The sequence below is a fragment of the Pristiophorus japonicus genome, unplaced genomic scaffold (genome assembly GCF_044704955.1).
Source record: "Pristiophorus japonicus isolate sPriJap1 unplaced genomic scaffold, sPriJap1.hap1 HAP1_SCAFFOLD_29, whole genome shotgun sequence".
In the NCBI taxonomy this organism is placed as follows: domain Eukaryota; kingdom Metazoa; phylum Chordata; class Chondrichthyes; family Pristiophoridae; genus Pristiophorus; species Pristiophorus japonicus.
Window position 1 is genome coordinate 16303011 of NW_027252668.1, and position 8086 is coordinate 16311096.

The 8086-nt window shown below is 44.9% G+C and overlaps 1 non-coding gene across 1 annotated transcript; it reads right to left on the reverse strand.

The window, feature by feature from the left end:
- Positions 1-2758: 2758 nt before the first annotated feature.
- Positions 2759-2832, reverse strand: trnan-guu (transfer RNA asparagine (anticodon GUU)). Its single transcript has one exon. It is a non-coding gene; the product is annotated as a tRNA-Asn (tRNA).
- Positions 2833-8086: the final 5254 nt, after the last annotated feature.

Consider the following 8086-nt stretch of genomic DNA (forward strand, 5'->3'; position numbering starts at 1 on the left):
CTGGAAACACTGAGCAGGTCAGGCAGCATCTGTGGAGAGAGAAACAGAGTTAACGTTTCAGGTTAATGACCTTCCATCAGAAGTTGGGCAGTTGTGTTAGGTAATACTATTAAAAGTTTAAATTGTCACGTAGCAGGGGTAAGGAAAAGATATACAATGTGGCATTTGGAACAGATAGTTTAGAATCCGATTAATGTTTGATCAATTTGTACACCGAGCTGGGAACTGTAACGTGTTTGAGTTCTTCGGCTAACATTCGCAAGGTTTGGCTGTAAGTACTGTTAAGTGTATGTTTAATTATTGTCTGCTTAATAACTTTGACATTTAATGTTGCGGACCCTATTCCTGCACTGTGCGTGTTCCAGCTCTGTTTGGAGCAGCGATCCCTTCAATCCGTCGCTTACAGGGACAGTTGGATTCACCGTTTCATTGTTTGGTTACATTTCAAAGATTGAAAACGGCGCACATCAACCTGGTCACATACTCACTAACCGCTACACACTGGTCCCATGAGATGGAAGCCCAGTTACTGTTTCAAGCTTGAACGCAGGTACAAGCAAAACTCATTCACAGAAAGTTCAAGTCCCTGAGGCACCTGATTATTTGCACCGAACTCCTTCGCAAAGAGTTGCGGTTCGTGTGGGGTGATTTGGGCACATCTTTCCCCACAATACAACACTTCAACACTTCAAACATAACTCAACGGCTATAAAGCGTTTTGGGGCGTCATGAGTTCCTGAAAAGTGTTGAAGAAATGCAAGACCTTCTTTGCAAAAGTTCGATGCAATTTCAAAATTCTTGGGTAAATTGAGGGCTCGTCCAGGATTTGAACCCGGCCTCTCGCAAATTTCAAACAACAACCCGAAATAGGAATCATACCCCTTGCCAACTGTTTAGAAAATGTGAAGATAAGGTGTAACCATTATTGGAGCATTTTTAGTGTGTTGCTTTTCTTGATTGGAGGAGCACATGAGACGGAGGAGTTTTTTCGAGCTGTCCTCTGAAGCACCGCACAGTCCCACTCCGACAGTCAATGAGCTATTGGGACGTTAGTGTATCCAGGCTGTGGGTGGTCACCACGAGCGCAGCAGAGGGGTTTCTGCATTCGTTCTGGGTGGGGACAGTATTTTTCCCCTTCTCTCTTCCTCTTGTCTATAACCCTGTGCTTTGGTTTCTCTATTTATTCCCCTGTCTCAGTATTCTAGTATTTAAAATTGAACAAAAGATGAGATGGCTGTCACTGTGGAACAATTTCTCTCACTCAAAGTTAGACACACGACCGTTGCACCATGAGGTCTAGGTAGGTAGCCGTTGATATTCAGGTTCATATATAAATATATATAAATATATCGACATGTATCGTAGCTGTTCCCTGGTGGTCGAGGGGTTAAGATCTGGCGCACTAACCTGGTTTCAATCCTCGATCAATTCATCGCATAAAAATAATTGAGGTCTGTGAGAGGATTAATAATTGCTGAAATCACCATAAATACCAAGACTGTCATGTATCTCACACTACTGTACATAACTGTACCTTACCATGCCATAAATGACTGTAACCAGAGATGACCTGTAACCACAAACTTTCCTTACCACCAGGGGTGCATTTGCAGGAGAGAGTGGATACCTTTCCCAGACAGGTATATAAGGACAGTTCTCAGGCAAGTGTGGCATTCGAGACCTGTGTAATAAAGGTGCAAGTCCAGAGTGACCTTGACTTCAGTATGTGCCTCGTGTGAGTCTGTATTACAGGGTCAGGACTTTACAGTGGCGACGAGTTACGGGATTACAGAATCCACAGAATGGCGACCAACGGCTCAGATGAAAATTACAATGCTGGAGATAATTGCGAGGACTTTATAGAAAGGCTCCAGCAAAGCTTTGTAACCAAAGACTGGTTAGGCGACAATAAGGCAGACAAGAGAAGAGCCCATCTCTTGACCAGCTGTGGCTCGAAAACATACGCTTCAATGAAGGACCTGCTGGCACACGAGAAACCAGCAAGCAAGTCGTTTGAAGAATTGATCACACTGGTAAGAGACCACCTGAAGCCAGCAAGCAGCCTACACATGCCAGCTACCTCGGATCCGTGCCAATAGTCCCCGTACACCGAGCACAGGATCAGGAAAACCCCGGGGGAGAGGATATCCCGGTCACTGGGCCTTCCAGCTACAATGAACAAGTGCCCGTTTTGAAACTTTCCAGTGTAATAACTTGCAATTGGAACATCCAACAGTCAGGATTGCCGAGCGGTCTAAGGCGCTGCGTTTAGGTCACTGTCTCTTCTGGAGGCGTGGGTTCAAATCCCAATCCTAAAATTCAGTGTTTTTAATTACAAACTCATTTGTTTGGACACCACTCTGAAGTGCTTTGGGACATCCATCGAACTTGATAAAATGACCCCAATTCAATTACAAACAATGATATCAAAGTTACTTCTCAAACCGGGAATCGATCCTGGGTGGCTGTAGCGAAAGGAATGGTTTTGTGAAGCATTGAAATGTGCCCTCTAAATATCTTGCACTGCTCATTTAAAAACACGGTTATAATTTGTTTCAGTGCAAAATAAGGCAGGCTCGAAGGGCCAAATGGCCGACTCCTGCTCCTGGTTCTTGTGTTCTGAAACAGAGCACAGAATAAATTATTCAATAATCAACTCTCCCTCAGTTCGCATTTCTTTCATTGTGCAAATGAAGATTATGGGTTCATTAATGATGTTTTCCTGTGAAAGCACCATAAAAGTTTAAGGAAAATAATGCGTCCAACGTGGGGTTTGAACTCACAACCTTGAGATTAACAGTCTCATACTCTACCGACTGAACGAGCCAGGACTGCTTAAGTTGCACCTTCCTGTCACTGATCGCTGCCAGTAATTTGTTGGTTCCGCACCATGGGTTAATCTCAAACTTCAAACCTCGAAATTGGTTCTCCTGATTTCCAAGCCCCTTGTATTGCAGAACCTTCATTTCGAAGAACATCTCCACTGCACTGTGTAGGCCTCGTGGCGCAACGGTAGTGTGTCTGACGGTAGATCCGAAGGTTTTGTGATCAAATCAGGTCGGGGTCACTGTTCTTTCAGACATTTGTTTTCCAGAATTAATATTTCCTTTGCTGTTTGGCAATAACCAGACCCTTGCTCCAAGGTCTCTCTCACTATTTCCCCGGTGTCAGGCAGAGATACGCCTGCTGCCCTCATTTATTTCACATAACAGGACACAAAAGTTCAAAATCAACCTGCAGGTGGCCACACACAGCACTGAATCGTCAGGATGGATTGACTATTATCCCTACCACAGTGGATAACCTCATATTTCCCACATTATACTCACTCTGACAATTTACTGCCCAGCCACTGAGCCTATCGATATCGCTTTGCTTATTGTTTGTGTCCTCCTCACAACTTGCTTTCCCACCGATCTTTGGATCATCTTGGCTACATTACCAACATGCAGAGCACACAACCAATTATTGACCGACTGACTTTCCGTCAGTTAGCATTTCTTTCATTGTGCAAAAGCAGATTATCGATTCCTTAACGATGTTATACCATGAAAGCAAAATAAAAGTTAACCGAAAATAATTTGCACACTTGAAAGGAATATTTTTGTTTGGTGCAGTTCCGGTCAGAGAGATGTTGTGAAAGGAACTTTTTGCAGAGAGAGGGATTGAGTATTTCAGCTTGTTGCTGAACATTTCTCTCGGGGCATAGCATTAGGCGCTAGTTTCTGCAGTGTAGCGGTCATCACATTCGCCTCACACACGAAAGGTTCCCGGTTCAAGCCCGAGTGGAAACATTATTTCTGAAACAAACACTGGTTTTAAATGTTCATTGTTCATGTGACAATGGCCTCCTTCCGTGCTGTAAACTTCTCTGATTCCATGATGATCATTGAACATTTAAAACCAGTCTCCTAAAATACAGAGTGTGTAAAATCAGAAAAGGAATAAAACTTCCTCAATGATTCAAGTTTCACAAATTATTAAAATTAAGTTGTTGAAGTTTCGACTGTCCCTCAGTGATCATGTTAGCATTTATTTCATTCTGCTAAACAATGCTATCGGTTAATACCAGCAGATAAAAGCCGCATTTCAAACCCGGAAAAACTCATTCATTATTCACCCTTCCCAGTTCCAGTGCACAGAGGGTTATTCATCCTTCATCCCAGAAACTCAAATCCAACTTCTGACATTCCTTATTTCTAATTACCAACTCATTTGTTTTTACACCACTAAAGTGCTTTGGGTCATCTGTGTAATTTAATTAAATTACTTCACTTTAATTAAAAACGGTGGTAGCAAAATTACTTCTCTAACTGGAAATCGAACCCCGGTAGCTGTCGTGATCAGAATGTTTTTGTGAAGCATTTAAATATGCTCTCTAAAAATCTCGCATTCCTAATTTACAAATAGGGTTACCATTTGTTTCAGTGTGAAAGAAGGAGATTGAAAATGACAACAAAAACACCAGACATCGACTACATTTAGACAAATTCAAACTTTTCACAAAGTTGGTTTTACGAAGTAACGGCTGAGTTAAAGTTGGCACTAACCAGTCCCATCAGAATTTTAAATGTTTCTATGAGATCGCCGCTCATCCTTCTAAATTTCAATGTATAAAGACACAGTTGATCCACTCTCCTCATATGTCAGTCCGGCTTGCCCCTTATCCTTAGACTGTGTCCCCTGGTTCTGGACTTCCCCAACATCGGGAACATTCTTCCTGCATCGAACCTGTCCCGTCCCATCCAAATTTTAAATGTTTCTATGATATCCCCTTTCATCCTTCTAAACTCCAAAGAATACAGGCCCAGTTGATCCAGTCTCTCCACATATGTCCGTCCTGAAATCGCGGGAATCAGTCTGGTGAACCTTTGTTGCACTCACTCAATAGCAAGAACGTCCTTCCTCAGATTAGGAGAACAAAACTGAACACAATATTCCAGGTGGGGCCTCACCAAGGCCGTGCACAACTGCAGTCAGACCTCCCTGCTCCTATACTCAAATCCCCTCGCTATGAATGCCAACATACCATTTGCCTTCTTCCTCGCCTGCTGTACCTGCATGCCAACTTTCAATGACTGATGAACCATGACAACCAGGTCTCGTTGCACCGCCCCTTTTCCTAATCTGCCGCCATTCAGATAATATTCAGCCCTAGTGTTTTTGCCCCCAAACTGGATAACCTCACATTTATCCACATTATACTGCATCTGCCATGCATTTGCCCACTCGCCTAACCTGTCCAAGTCCCCCTGCAGCCTCTTAGCGTCCCCCTCACAGCTCACACCGCCACCCAGTTTAGTGACATCTGCCAACTTGGAGATATTACACTGTTACATGTTCATTACATGTTACAATGAACATTCTGAATCAGACACCTCAAGTAAAGTGCGTGCAATGGGCAATGATTCAACAATTAACATAAGTACGTAAGGAGCAGGAGTCGGCCATTCGGCCCCTCGAGCCTGCTCCACCATCCAATAATATCGTGGCTGTTCTGATCCTGCACCACTGCTCTTTTTATACTCCTCTCGAGTTTCTGCAGTGTCGAGTTCTCGCTATCTGTCCTCAGCTTCCCTTTTTCCTTTATCTTACCCTGTGTGTCCCTTGAGGGATTTTTATCCCCTATCTGACTTTACTCACTCTGTGATTTAGGAGACTGGTTTAAAATGTTAATAGCTCGTCATGGAATAAGAGAAATTTACAGCACGGAAGGAGGCCATTCGGTCCATCGTGTCCGTGCCAGCCGACAAACAGCTCCCCAGCCCAGTCCCACTTTCCAGCTCACGGTCCGTAGCCCTGTAGGTTACGGCACGTCAGGTGCACATCCAAGTGCTTTTTAAATGTGCTGAGTGTTTCTGCCTCGATCACCTTTTCAGGCATTGAGTTCCAGTGATTTCCCCTCAAATTCCCTCTAAACCTTCGACCAATTACTTTAAATCTGTGCCCCCTGGTTGTTGACCCCTCTTCTAAGGGAAACAGGTCCTTCCTGTCCACTCTATCCAGGCCCTTCATAATTTTATACACCTCAATCCTCTCCCCTCAGCATCTTCTGTTCCAAGGAAAACAAACCCAGCCTATCCAATCTCTGCTCAGAGCTAAAATTCTCCAGTCCTGGCAACATCCTCATAAACCTACTCTGTACCCTCTCCAGTGCAATCACGTCCTTGCTGTAATGTGGTGACCAGAACTGCATGCAGTACTCTAGCTGTGGCCTAACAGTTCAAGAATAACCTCCCTGCTCTTGTATTCCAAGCCTCTGTATAATCGATCTGGACAGCAGCCTGTCCTGTCGAGAGGTGATCGTGGGAGGCTGAGCCTCAGTGGAATCGGAGAGGAGGAAGTTCTCTGCTGATCAACATGCAGTCACCCACAATTCCTCATTCTTTAGGCGGGACTGTGTTACTGTAAGTTGGGGTGGATTAGTGAGAGAGTCCATGTCATTACTGGCTTGCAACAAAAGCTATTTACCCAGCGTGGGGCTCAAACCCCCAACCCTGAGATTAAGAGTTTTATGTTTGACCTAGTGAGCTGGCTGGTCTTGGCAAAGCTATGGATCCTTGTTGTATCTCAAACCTTGTGGGTGGATTAATTATTGAAATAATGTTTGAGTATCTCACAAACTTTAATTACTTTTTGCCAACTTGTCATCGGCAACATTCTTCCTGCATCCTCGTGAACCTTGTCTGAACTGCCTACAATGTAAGTATATCGCTCCTTAAATAAGGAGACCAAAACAGTTAGCATTTCTTTCATTGTGCAAAAGAAGATTAATTCCCGTGAAAGCAACATAAAAGTTTAAGGAAAATAATTCACCCGATGTGGGTCTCGAACCCAGGACCCTGAGATTAAGAGCCTCATGTTCTACTGACTGAGCTAGCCGGGCTTCTCAACATTACTCCTGTCAATCCCCTTCAGTTACTGGTCAATGGTGATCCCAGGCTGTTGATGGCGGGGGATTCGGCGATGGTAATGCCGGTGATAGCCGGGTCTGCTTCAGTTGCATCTTCCTGTCGCTGATTGCTGCCAGGCGCCTGTTGGCTCCGCCCCGTGAGTTTATCTCGAACTTCAAACCACGAAACAGGTTCTCCTGAATTCCAAGGTGTGTACGGAGATCAACCATCAAAAGCTGTGTTTTTAACCACAGGGGGTCCGGCAATTTTCTGATCGCAATGCGCTTTCCGTCCTTGTCCTTAAAATTGCGGACGTGTAAATTGGGGAGTTTAATGACTTTGAAAGGAACATTGTTGTTTGGTGCAGTTCCAGTCAGAGAAATGTTTGTGAAAGGAACGTTTTGCAGAGAAGGGATTGAGCACCTGTTGGCGGAAACATTTTTGAAATGAAAACTTGTGGACGATAAAATGGAACAAGAGCAGTCAGGGGTACATTGTCACATGATGCAAGCTATCTCGGACCCGGACCAAAGCTCCCCGTATACCGAGAACAGGCTCAGGAAAACCCCGGGTAGAGGATATCCCGGTCACTGGGCCTTCCAGCAACACTGAACAAGTGCCCGGTCTGAAACTTTCCAGAGTAATAACTTGTAACGAGAGCATCCAACAGTCTCTTGGGATCCCTTGGAACTTCAGTGGATGCGCTACCCTGGTGGTGGAACATGGGAGTGCATGCTTTACAGAGACACAACATCACTCCCCCGCCAAAGTCAAAGTGAAAACTATTTACAAGGTGAGGCGGTCGGGAGCCTTTCTTTCCCTGGTGGACCGCCTCGGTACAAATGTCTGTTCTGGTGTGTAGGCTGTGCCCTCGCTGAGCTGGCGTGTTGTTGGCCCTACAGGGCTGCTGGGTGAGTCTGGCCTTGCTGGTCTGTTGGGTATGATGGGTTCGATTTCCGATCCGTGGTGGTGTCGTTGATCCTTTGGGTGTGTGTTGCGTGTTCGAAAAAGGTGGAGGCTGCTGTGGGTTGTTCAGGGCAGTCTGTAAACCGCAGCCTTGTTTGGTCCAGGTGCTTTCTGCAAATTTGTCCATTGTCTAGTTTGACGACAAACACCGGACTCACTTCGTTAGCTATCACCGTGCCCGCGATCCACTTGGGACCATGTCCACAGTTTAGCACATACACAGGGTT